Here is a 13,901-nt window from a genome sequence, read left to right on the forward strand (position 1 = left end):
GTTGGCTCAATGGGTGAAAGTTATTTTTAAACGTTTGATGACCTGAGTTTAATCCCCAAAACCAAGATGGTTGAAAGAATGGGTTGACTGCTAAAGTTTGTCTTCTGACCACCACACATCACACACACACACACACACACACACACACACACACACACACACACACACACACACACACAGACATGCAAGTATAATTTTGGAAAAGAATATAATTCAATTAGGAATACATTTTTCTTTTTAAAAAAACAGAGTTTATTTTTTGGTTGTATCTTAAAATGGAAGATGAAAAATGGAATGAGAATACAGGAATCTTAGGATAAAGTCATGGGACATAGGGGTCACCAGCTCCAAGCTCCTCATAGATTTAGGGTCTCCAAAACATGGTACTTTGTAAGCTCTCTATTAGCCACTTGGCAGCAATTTTAATAGAGGAAAATGTGCACCCCTATGCTTGCTTACAGCCCCCTCACTGGGGAAGACTATCTATTTTTACCTGTTTACTTAGAGCAGAGTCCGGCCAATGCTGCCAAGTCATCTATACCAAGAATCTGAGTTTGTTTTGCTTGAGTAATACTGGAGCAAGAAGCAAATTGCTGATCTTCCCTAGGGGAGAAAGGTGCATATTATCCTGTAAACGGGAATTTTAACCAATGTTCCTCAATCTTGGCATTTTGTACAGAATTCCCAAGAGATATTTTGAAATTCAGGACATGCCCTAAATACCTAATGACAAGATGAACTAGATTAAATTGGATGAAACCATTACTTCCTGTTAGTAAATAATAAACCTTTTAAAGAAGCCAATGATTGAAAACATATTTAAACCAATAGACTACAGTGATTACTGTGGGGGCTTTCTAGTTTAATTGGGATAAAATAAACCATGTTTTTCAAAGTTACCAAACCAAACATTGGCATGCTAGTCCACAAAGAAAATTACTGGGTTAAGGAAAAAGACAGTTAAATACAAAGAAAATCAACACAAAATCCAAATTCTTCTTAACTAGCTGCTGTTCTAATAAAAAACTTCAGATATTCTCAGGTTTTATAACATTGAAGTCTTGTTACCATTTGATTTGTCAAATTAATTTCTGCTGGAGATGGGCATTGTCCATATTAACCATTCTTTAAATGTCGTTTTATGGCCCCTCTTTCTGTTTCTCTTGCCAGAAATCCACGAAAAGAAAAATGTTCCTTTGGTTGACCCCTCACCTTTCAATGTCTGAAATTGTCTTCCATCTCTTGTATTAGATATAAAAATATAAATGCCTGATAGTATTTAAGTAATTTACTAGCTAATAATGCAATTAGGAGTTTCTATATTTTATTCATTAGATCCATTGCTTAATTAAATTTTTATAGAGATTTTTATATTTTTCTCAAATTTTTGTATCATCTAATCATATAGTTAATTTTTTACTTCCTCTATCATACTCTTATCACACCTTATAATAAAGCCAATAAATGTATATAATCTTTTATTAGCTTCTATTTCAACTAACAACTTAGATGATTTCTGTTTTTCGTCCTGAAATGTGAGATATCTTTCTGTGAATCTCTGATTAAGATAAATTTCTGGATACGTGTCTTGAGAAATTTTAAGGTTCTTCTGCTCCTAACGCCTCCTTGTTTCACAAGTGCACTCTTCTGTATATCTTCTTTGTCTTTACTTATTGTGATGGCTATTTTTCATTGTCAACTTGACTATATAGTGAATGAATTATAGTACAGAAATGGAGGGTACTCCAGTAATCTGGATCATGAGGCAGGAAGACAACATATGCCTTTGATCTGGATCTTGATCCTGGAAGACACTTTTTTTTTCTATATATTGAGGAAAACTGACCCCTACACTTTTAATCCAAATCGATATATGCTTTAATCCAGATCTTGAGGCCCTCCTTTAATCTGGTCAGACCTTCTGCTGGAGGCATTTGTAAAGACAATGGAAGAAGAATGCTATTAGCTCTTTGACTGCTTGCACTTACTTTGTCAGCACATCCGTTAGAGTAAACTTCTTTGAGATTTCAGCTTATGCAGAAAACCAACTGAGACACTCAGCTTTGTGGGACTAAGTAACTACCAGATTCCTGGATTTTCTTTCACAACTGGAGATTGTTGGATTAGCTGGACTGAAGCCTTTCAGTCATTCCAGTATATTTAATCCCATTGTTAATTTTTATTTCCTCTATCAGTACTGTCGTCACACATTATAATAGAGCTGGTAAATATATAGAATCTTTTGTTAGCTTATATATATATATATATATATATATATATATATATATATATATATATATATATATATCCTAGAGAACCCTAGTATACACATTGAACTGAAAATTCAAATGTACAGATCTGCTGAAGATATTGTTCCTTCTTCCATTCTAAGTTATGAGCCATTCTTACTTACTAGCTCTCATAATCTAGTTATGGCAACCTTGAAAGCATATTATGACACTAATTATGTAACAGACACTTTATACATAAACTATTTTTAAAACAACATTCCATGGACTTAAAAATAGAAATTGAACCCATTTTAACCTTGAAATAAGTCTATCAAGTCTACACTGAAGATTTTTATGGCTCTTAGTGCAGATGACTATAGAACTTTTAAAGAACCTAATATCTATTCTTCCCAGACGGCAATATAGTGCTGGCCTCACTCTCAACACCTTGAACTTCAGTGGGGGACCCATATAGCAGGTTTAGTAATATTTTTAGTTGATTTTGATTTTTAGTAATTAAGACTTCAATCTTTTCCAATCACTTACTGTTCATATTTTTCCTGAGTTCCATCACTGCTATTCAAAAAGTAGTAAGTCTATAATCAAGATTTTATTCTGCCAGTGGATTTGGGTTTCCACAGACTACTGCTATTGCACTAAACTGAAAGAGGTTATTGAAATGAATCATTAGTAACAAATATTATCATATAACATGTCATAATTTATGAACCATCTTTCAACAATGCTGGGGACTGAAAAATAGCATAATCCTTATTTACAGGGAAGGAGATATTTGTAGTGACATTCAGATTGTTAGTTGCTTCAGGACATTTGCATACGAGCAAAAGACCCAAACCTAGACTCATATTTAAACTTAAATGTTAAGGTGGTCAACAGGCATCCTTTTCCTTCAAGAGCATCTGTATTCAGCTCCTGGTCCTAGAGAACACTGATATTGTTGGAAATGCTGAATCAAGCAGCCCTCTGTCAAGTGCTTTTTGTGTCACTCAAACCCCTATGAGGTCCTCTGGAAATATACATATACTTTGTAGTCAAAACTAAGTTAATACTAGGCTTCCATCATGCTAATACTTCCGTATACCTGCCTCAGTCTCTCATGTGCTTGAGTTACAAGCATAAGCCAAAAGCATGAGCTTAAATCAATTTAAGTATGGAAATGTGTGACAAAGGATTTTCATATTTATAATTACCCCTTTCCTCCCTCTAAAAAGGGACACGAACAAATCTCTGCTTTTCTCTACATGTAAGAATCACAGTTAAAAGATCTTCAAATGTCAGGCTTCTGGATTGAGCATCTCCAGTGCCACTTCAGGCAGAGAACAGAACTTGCTGCTCTAACATTGGCGGTATAATTTTGTGTGTGTGTGTGTGTGTGTGTGTGTGTGTGTGTGTGTGTGAACAATTCTATGGAGGCATGTAGTGTCACAAAACTAAGTAAGTAAATAAATAAATAAGAGATGTCTTGATAACCTACCTTTTATTAATTTTAATGGTTCAGGATTCCGCATCTGAACTATTAGGAGCTATTTTCTTACGAGTAAATATTTATGTAAAGACTATATGACAAATCATGACATTACTAGGTTAAGCAAGATCTTCTACTCTCCTCTCCCCTTCTTTCCATTTCACCCTTTTTTCAGAGATTTTTTTCTCTTTTTTCGATCTTTCTTATTTATTTATTTAAAACTTCAGATTTTATTCCTGTCCCAGTAACCCTCTGACTGTTCCATATCCCATACCTCCCCCACCACAACCCTGTCCCCATGCCCCAACACCCACCCCATCCAACCTCTAAACTCCCTGGGGCCTCCAGTCTCTTGATGGTTAGGTGCATCTTCTCTGACTAAACCCAGACCCTGCAGTTCTCTGCTGTATATGTGTTGGGGGACTCATATCAGCTGCTGTATGCTGTTTGTTTGATGGTCAAGTGTCTGAGAGATCTCAGGCGTCCAGGTTAATTGAGACTGCTGGTCCTCCTACAGGATCACCCTCCTCCTCAGCTTCTTCCAGCTTTCCCCTATTCCAGTCACAGGGGTCAGTGGCTTCTGTCCATTGTTTGGGTGCAAATATTGGTTAGCTATTCATACAATTGTGAGAATCACAGTTCATATCCATAGCACTCAAGTACAGAATAATATGTGTGACACCTGCCTGTGAAGCTTGGGATATAAGAACCAAATATTCCAGGGGTAGCCTAGCTATCTAAACCCACTATAATTAGCAAGCTTGAGATACAATGAGAGACCCTACTTCAATTGTTGAAGATCGATCCAGGAAAACACACCCACCCACAGCCCTCCTATACACACCCACAAAGTTTTACTCTGAAATAAAATAGGTATCAGAATGAAGGTATAAATCAAAGCATAAGGCTTGTCCAATCACAGTGTAAGACTTTACCTCTTTCAATTGCTATACTGTAGTTATAATGACTGGAACTTGTGTGCATGTATGTTTCAATTTTTAAATTATTATTTGAGTAAAATTGCGAACAGGTAGATGGTATTGTTTGGTCAATCTCATTTGATAAGACACTAACCTTGAAAGAGCAATGGGATGAAAGCTTGATTTGATTGAGGCTCCCCTTTCATGCCATACCATTCAATCAGAAGTCATGATTGATATATTAAAAGTCATGAGTTAAGATCTGTGTATATAATGTTTATAAACTTTTTCAAATTGAAGGACACGTCTTAGATATCAATTATTTTACTTCTTGCATCCAAACTTTACAGAATTTAAGCCTGGTTTTACCTCCTGTGGGGATGCCTCAAGGAATCATTTAAAAACCAAACCTTATAAAGAGATATCAGTCACCTCTGCATTGCTGTCGGGTTCCGGATTGGGAAATTCACATGTTGCTTTCTCTGAATGCTTGGGTTTCAGACTCTAGGAAGTACCTTTTAGATGCTTGAAGTGTTTTCCCGATTCCCTTATATTTGCAATTTGTATAGTTGTTATTTTAATAATAGAAAATACCTTAGATTTATACAAAAGAAACAAAAAAAAAACATTTTTTTCCTGTTAAAGATGTTTAATGAGTGTGAAAGTCACACCGTCTTTCGCCCTTGTCCTTGGAGTTTTTAGATCTCTTCTCTGTGCCTGTTCCTCTTTGCCTAGTCATTATTCTCAATTAGAGATTGCCATGCACAGTCATTATCCATTGAACCAGTTTAGAAATTTGGTCACAGACTTCATCAACATCAGCTTTAAAGAATACAGTTTTCTGGAAGTGTGGCCTCTGAATAAATAAGCCAGCTCTGCTCATAAGTATCATGTACTCAACTTGAACCAACCTTTTCTTTTTCTTTTTTTTTTTTTTTCTGGAACTTAGCAACTGATTAGAGTTTCTCTTTTTGCTAATTCAGCTCTCTGAGTAATAAATATTTTATCTTATCAATAAACATGAATTTCTGTGATCCCAAAGATATTTAGGTCCTTAATTAGATAGTACATCTAAATTGGTTAATCAGAGTGTTTTCTGGCAGTTTCTGAGTCAAAGTTATCCTGAATCTCTACTTAGTCTTTGTAATATTCAAGCTGAGCAACTTAAAATTCTTAGTTCAAACTACTTACAATCTGTGTTAATCAAAATGCTGTAATTAAATTGGGCATGGACTTATTCTGTAACCTTATTCACTTTGCATTTAAGTTGTATCTACATGAATGTTTGACACCAGTACAGTCTTTAAATATTAATGTGGAAGGGGGAAAAATAGATGAAAGGAATAGCTGAAGCCAAGAGAAAAGGAATGATAGCATGAAGCAATTGTAACACAATCCCTTCAGAAAGTTCGGGTACTACAAAGAAAAATAATCTGTCAAGGCAGCAGTTCCCAGTGTAGAGAAGGACAATTTACACACGATGTAAAGCTCCAAGGAGTGAGGGGCCATGCAAGCTCATGTGCAATAAAGATTAGAATCTCTGGAAAGCAGGGTTTTATGGTTTCTCTCCCCTCTGCACTTGAGTCTTCCTTTTAAATCATCACTAAGCTACAAAGCAGGTTAAAACTGAAACAAAGCCAAACAGATAGAAAATTACATGTCTTTCCTTTCACTATAACAAAGCAAAACCAAAACTCCTAGCATACATCTGAAAGTCTAATTTTGTACTGGGCTCCCTATCATACTGAGACAAAATAATGTTGGATTAAACAATATCACCAATAATCTGGTTTTGCTCCACACTCAGCTGGAGACTTCATGGTGTGATCTGTACAGTCTCAAGTGGGTGAGGTGCCAAATAGCTTGGCTATGAGGAAGGAGGAAGGATGTATGAAAGAAAATGCATGGCGAGTGTCTCTCTTTGCAGCAGATAGAGAAATTATATTTGTTGAGACACTGCACTGTTGAGATTCTAAGAGAGAGTATGCCCTCAATTTTGCTGCACTATGCTAGTGTTCATTCAACTGATGAAGTTCTCAACTCAAAGGGCAGCATCCACTTTGTTCTAAGTTCCTGCTGGAATGGAAAAGCTGACAAGGGAAAACTTACACAAAGGATATTGTGCTGTTAAAGTTTGTTCAAAGCCACACTTGTCAGATCTCTTTGAAATGAAATTGAAAAGGAAAAACCAATTTTCTTTGAGGACAAAGTTCATCTCATTTGGTGTGCTGCACCTGTCTAATTTTCTTCTCTGAGAAAGAAATCTTGACTAGGAAAATTTGAAAAAATAGTTTATGCTTGTACAGGTATGTATCATAATGTTTAATTCAGACCACTGTTGCATCCTGAGAAAAATAAATACGAGTGAATTACTGCCTGGCAGAAGCTGTGCTAAATACCTAGATAGGCTGAAATTATGAGACACCATTATTCTGTCTCCAGAGTATCTCTGAAGGGCAATAGTCAGAAGTACCCTGAAATGAGAGCACTCTAATGTTCTCCTTTGTCAGTGATGTGCAGATGCACAGTGTGATCCCAAGCCCATTATCAAGCTGAAAACCGAGGTACCTCCCCTGAAGAGGCTTCAGGTAAATGCCTTCCATGTTTCCAAATTTGAGGGAAAACAGCAGTTTCTATTTTTAGGGCGGTGTGTCTATGAATATTAAAAGTCGTTACTGCATTTTAAAATGTCACCAAACAGTGCGTTGATACATTCTTTTTTTTTATTATTATTATTGACAAAAATTAGAGAGCGTTGTGAATCTGATGTTACAATTTTCTATAAAAGGAATCGTAGAAGATTGCAGGCCAAGCCAAACTAAAACAAAAACAAAAGTGACTATGTCGTTCCGGCTGAAAAGAATTTCGTGGCTGTGTTCTCAAAAAGGACTTACCTCTAAGTGAGCAAAATGTCATTTTGGTCAATGGAAAAAGTAAAATGAAAAAATGAACCCAGGGTCATCCTCTCTTTTCAGCCACCCTGTCTCTTATTGCACTCTCTGTCTCAACCTTTCTGGTTGTGTGAGCCTTCTTTGTTCAGTCTTTCCTACATGCTGGCTACATGTCTATATGTAAATCTCACATGGTAGCAATAAATGTATGAGTCAAGATCAGGAAGCATTTTGAAAATAGGCAGGATGAGTGAAATGCTCTCTCAGGTTGGAGTATAGGAAGCAAAAGATGTTGGCTTTTAGCTGAGTCTCCCCACTACTGTCCACCACTTGGCTTCCTTTTCTCAGAGCTCCACCAGGAAAAGCATTGCCAATTCCTTTTTATTCTGCTGTGTCTGAATGTTGATCCAGCTAATTTCTTCTAGTTTGGTTTTCAATCGGCTTGTGTTCCTGTAGATTGCTTCAAATATCCTTAGCCTTTGTGTAAAATTTAATTCTTTTTAATAGTGTTCACCATGACACTGAGAAACAAAGGCTCACTATTGAGACTTTTAGAAAGCAGTTTAATTCCCCCAGAATCATTACTCACATGATAAACATCTTGAACAATTAAAGAAAATCATTTTTAGAATGAAGATTATTAGCTAAACACAAATCAAGCTTACAGATTTTCATCCCATTTTTTTTCACTTTTTGAAAATTGTATACATGTACACAATGGAATATTATTATACCTACTCCTATATTCTCCCTCCAACTCCTTTCATGTCCTTCCCACCGTGCTCCCTTCCCGTGCATCTCTTTTTCCTTTCAAAAATACTTTTGTCTCCTATCTGTTAGGGAAATGAGTATGTTTTAAGTTGGTGAAAGCATATTCAGAAATTAACCATTCTTGTTATAGCTTAAAAGTAGCATTTTGTTTGTGCTCGGCATTTCTAAGAAACACAATTTATCGTGTGCTTTTATTCTTTCAGTGTCGGTGTGTTTCATCAGTGCTCAGAACATCTTTAAATGAAGTTCACTGCCTGTTTCTCTTGGTGTTATTCATGTGCTTAATAAATAATTGTGTATGAAGTTACTTTGCTTTGCCTCTTCCCCTTGAATCTTATGACGTTCCCTTTTTGAACACTAATATCATGCTACAGGAAACTGTTATTTTCTTCATCATAAAGTCATAAAATACCTACATGGTCTTTTTTTTTTTCTGTCCTATCTCCCCCAGTCACAGTAAATGAAACATCTGTTTTGTGAGATTCAGCTTTAGATTCTGTAGCCTACATGCTTGCTTCACTAGTAAACTTTTACTTTGTAGTTTTTACATCTTCATACTATGGTATGCCTTAAAGAATCTCCTGCAGACAGTTAACAGAAATAAAGTGGCTATGCTTTACTTCCTAGTTTTCTAATCCACCTGGTGCTTCTTTCTTGTTCCTTTGATCCTAGAGTATCATTTAAGTCTAAATATGTATTCATAATTCTTACGTATGGCACACTGCTGGGAGAAGAACCAGTCTTCTGGCAAACTCCTCTGTGCATCTAAATATCCAAGCAATCTAGCTCCGACTGAAAGTTTCAAGCAGCAATATAAAGACTACCAAGGAACCAAGAGACCAAAAATGCCCCTACTGTTGAAAGTGCAGAAGTTTGTTTATATCTAGAAGAATTTCACATTAGTGTCTCTTTCAAAATATTATGTAACAGCCAAGAAAAGTAAGGCAAATTATTATTATTATTATTATTATTATTATTATATATTTTTCTAAACAGGAAAATCTTTATAAATCTAAAGTCTTAGATTTTGGTCAAACCCAAAATATAGAAATATATATATTTAAAAATGAGATTAAATCAAGGACCCTAGAAATTAAGCTATGCTACCAATAAAGGTAGAGTCTAACCTAAAGCCTGATGTTTAACTATGTAGCTTGATAAGTCCCCTATCAGAAAGATCCATGTGCTTTAAGGAATGAGTCACTACTTAGAATGCATAAACTATTATTCCAAATATTTTCAAGAATCAATGGTGTTTTTGTGTTAAACATGATTTGGGGTGGGTATGGTGGCTCATGCTTCTAATCCTAAAATCCAGAAGGCTAAAATAAAAGGATTACTGTGAGTTTGAGGACAGTTTGGGATACAGAGTAAACTTCACTCTGATCATTTTTGTGAATGAGTAAGACTCTATGTCAGGAAAAAAAAAAGAAAAAAGAAAAATAGGTATTTTGAATCTAAATGGAAGCATTGCTTTCCCAAAGCTACTTGCTTCAGAATAACCACATTACAAACTACTGTCTGCCCTGCTGCTCTCTTTCTGGGAGATGACGTCTCATGTAGCCCATGATGAAATAAAATTTGTTTTGTAACTGTACGTGACTTTCAACTCCTAATTCTCCTGATTCTTCTTCCTGAGTGCTATCACAACAGGTTGATCCAGCAAGTCAGGCTGAACTTTAATTTTTGAGGATCAACCATGATGATTCCTCAAACTTATGGTGGTCTATGAATCAGACAGACTTTCTCTGCTACCTTGTACCGTTCCCATCAATCTTTCTCAGATCACTATCCACATGTTTTTATGACCTTTTACAATGATCTATTTTTCTATTTCCTCTCCCATATATGAATTACTTTTATATTCTAATATCAGGCTAAACATCCTAGAATAAAATTACATGTCAGTAATTATGCTTCTCAGAACACTGGCATGGCTCCCTGTAGAACACTGAATTAAGTTCAAATTCATTTTCGTTATAAACTGGCCACATGTATTTTCCCACCCTTGACTGAGTCTGAAATCAAAACTACTTACTGAATGTGTTCCTACTTTCCCGTATTGAAGGCTATCCTGCAACTCTTCCTACCAAGATTACTTAGATGCATCTTTTCCCAGACCCTACTCTGTGAACTCTTTGAGAATAAATACCAATAATTTGTTTCTTATAAGTATTCCTTTATGACTTCAAATAATGATTCAATTAACTATTTTTGAACACACAAAAATACATCTTTTTAATAATCACAGAAATAGTGCAAGTTTTACAGACAAACAGATGGAGTTGGGTTTAAATTTTGAACTGGTCAAACTTGGGTGAATTATAAAATTTCAGATGTCTGTCTCTTTGCCTAGAAAACCACCGATGCTTTTTTTGAGGATCAGTAGTCTTCTTCTGTCATACTTCATAATGCTCAGTCGTAATCCTACCTTTAGACTGTTTTTGAACTGTAGCTGTGTCTATGATGTCAGTATATCATCTGCTTTCTGTTGATGACTGAGAATATGATAATTATGTTTGCCTTATTTATCATTTTTGCTTTTTGATTTAGAAACAGGTCATTGATTTTTATCTTTATACCCCAATTGCACATATATTTTATCATAGCAGAATTTTGGATAATATCTATGTTGATGAAATGGAATTTCAAATCTCTAGTAACCCTTAGGAGAAACGACAAGAATTATGCTGTGTTTTAAGTTTCTAATAGGGGAATCATTTAACTCACTTATGCATTCTAATTATAATTCCTTACTTAAAACTTCATTGGAGTGAAGTAACACAATCACAAAAGAACTCACACAATATGTATTCACTGATAAGTGGATATTAGCCCAAAACTTAGGATACCCAAGATATGAGATACAATTTGCTAAACGCATGAAACTCAAGAAGAATGAAGACCAAAGTGTGGACACTGTGCCCCTTCTTAGAATTGGGAACAAAACACCCAGGGAAGGAGTTACAGAGACAAAGTTCATAGCTGTGATGAAAGGATGGACCATTTAGAGACTGCCGTATCCAGGGATCCATCCCATAATCAGCTTCTAAACGCTGACACCATTGCATACACTAGCAAGATTTTGCTGAAAGGACCCAAAGATAGCTGTCTCTTGTGAGACGATGCCGGGGCCTAGCAAACACAGGAGTGGATGTTCACAGTCAGCTATTGGATGTATCACAGGGCTCCCAATGGAGAAGCTAGAGAAAGTACCCAAGAAGCTAAAGGGATCTGCAACCCTATTGTTGGAACAACATGATGTACTAACCAGAACCCCGGAGCTCTTGTCTCTAGCTGCATATGTATCGAAAGATGGTCTAGTCGGCCATCAATGGAAAGAGAGGCCCATTGGACTTGCAAACTTTATATGCCCCAATATAGGGGAATGCCAGGGCCAAAAGAATGGGAATGGGTGGGTAGGGAAGTGGGGGGCGCTATGGGGGACTTTTGGGATAATATTGGAAATGTAATTGAGGAAAATATGTAATAAAAATATTAAAAATTAAAAAAAACTTCATTGGAATAAGAAATCTAATAAAACCCAAAATTCAATTAACATAGTTCAGAAAGTTCACAATTCAGATAGCATTAAAACTGTGAAAATATACTCCATCTAGGAAAGTGTGTATTCTTTTTTGCTGGGGTATTGCTAGCTCTGCTTTATCTCAGCTTATGTTGTGCCAATCGCAGAGAGCATGAAAGAGGAAACCAGAAAGTTCACTATGTTGACTATGCCCAAAGAACATGAACATATTCCATGACAAATGTACCCTTTGATGGACTGAAAAAAAAAACAAAACAGAATGTTATGAAGACTTCTGGTGAGATTAAATGGATATCACTATTACCCTGTTTGTGGAACTATGAGACATTCTTAATAATAATAAATATGAATAGATATAATTGTAAATATTTACATATTATGTACATATGGCTACTATCATCATGGATATTTCTTCAGCCTTAGAATGACTGTTTATAACACAATAGAGGATAAGAAGTAAAGCCTAATAATTCATCAAGTTTTACTTATTGAATTAAAGAACAGAAGAACAGGAAGAGTTTGGAGCTGATAAAAAAGATTTCAAATTCATCATTGAACATATTAAATTTGGAACAGGACAAGAAAACACACATGTCCTCAGCAATTGGGCTTTCTGAGTCCTAGGCTCAGCAAGAAGTTTTGGCTAGATAGGGAATAATCAGCATGAATTCTGACTTAGATTTTCCACAGGAGAATCCTGCAAGCAAAGAAAAGACAAGAAGCCTCCATCAAACAAACATTTGGTCTTCAAGTACAGAAAACCTAATCAAAGGATAAACAAGGAGCCAAAGAAGATGTTACAGAGAACTCCAGAACCAGAACAATGAAGGAAGAGACAACAGCAGTGTAAAGTCATGGTGAGATTCTGGATGAGTTAAGCTCTGGGATGCTTCCATTATTATTTAAATAAGGAAGACATGTTCAAGGTGTGATAAATCCAGAGTTGATGTTCTTTATAATGATACATATTTCATTAAATGTAATTCACATAATGAAGAAGTTTTGTTGTGAAGGGCACAATAAAGTGCATCAATAAGAACTTTTTAAAAAAATGTTCTTCCTTGCTACATTTGCAACATTTTCTATATTCTTTTGCTTATTGGTTCACTGATAGGGCAATTGTTAGCTTTTGATGGCAAATGAAAACTTCTTATCAAAAAGGTATGTGACTGATATGTTCTTTGGTATGGTTGTAGTTCTGAGACTTCACAGTAGGTACCCATTGCTCTAAAAGAAGTTTGAAACAATTGTTCTCGTGTTTCCTTCTGAGAGTTTATAAATAATTGAAACTTAAAACTTCTTGTCTACTTTCCGTTTGTTACCCAGGGAAATCTAGCCATTCTCATTAGGTTCAATGTATTTTATTTAACAACTTAATTCCTTAACAAGTGCAAAATTAAGGAAACTCAGAAAATAATCTAATGAAATTCAGAAAATAAGCATAAATAACACAAATGCTATGAAAATGATAAATTTTAATTATACTGCTTAAATTTTTTACATGTGTGTTAGAAGGAATCTTAGATTCACCGTGGACACCCTGGAGGTCATTCTCCCAGAGCTGTCCTAGTGGCATCGTGGAGCACAGAGCACTGCCCCCTGATATAAAGTTCCTTTCCACAATGTTGGAGATGAAGCTGGACTTCAAGTCTGTGCCTTCATATTCCCAAGACTTCTTGGAGTCCCGTGGTGGATGATGACTAAGGAGAAAAGCCATGCATAAAACAAACAAACAAAAAACCAAAACAAGAAATCTTAGAAAAAAAGCAATATACTAGGACTCCTGGTCATAAAGACTTCTTTGAACCTCATGGTATAGAATTATGAGAAATATGCTGCTTCACAGAAATGAAATCCATTTTTCTTCACAGGATAACATGAGCTTCATCTCATCAATATGGATAGAAAAGCCAACTTAATTTTTTGATTGCTATGGTCTATAAAGTATAGTGAAAATTGCATTAAACATCTCCCAAAAAGCTGAATTTATCAAATCACAATAAAATATTGTTCCAGAGAATGTTTGGCATTTGACTTCATTATAGTAATACTGAA

The 13,901-nt window shown here is 35.6% G+C and overlaps 1 non-coding gene across 1 annotated transcript; it reads left to right on the forward strand.

Moving 5' to 3' along the window:
• The first annotated feature begins 13,372 nt into the window (after positions 1 to 13,372).
• Positions 13,373 to 13,576, forward strand: LOC115032931 (small nucleolar RNA SNORA73 family). Its single transcript, XR_003838570.1, has one exon. It is a non-coding gene; the product is annotated as a small nucleolar RNA SNORA73 family (small nucleolar RNA).
• The last annotated feature ends 325 nt before the right edge of the window (positions 13,577 to 13,901 follow it).

The sequence above is a fragment of the Mus caroli genome, unplaced genomic scaffold, assembly GCF_978045245.1.
Source record: "Mus caroli unplaced genomic scaffold, Mus_caroli_1 scaffold_14, whole genome shotgun sequence".
Classification (NCBI taxonomy): domain Eukaryota; kingdom Metazoa; phylum Chordata; class Mammalia; order Rodentia; family Muridae; genus Mus; species Mus caroli.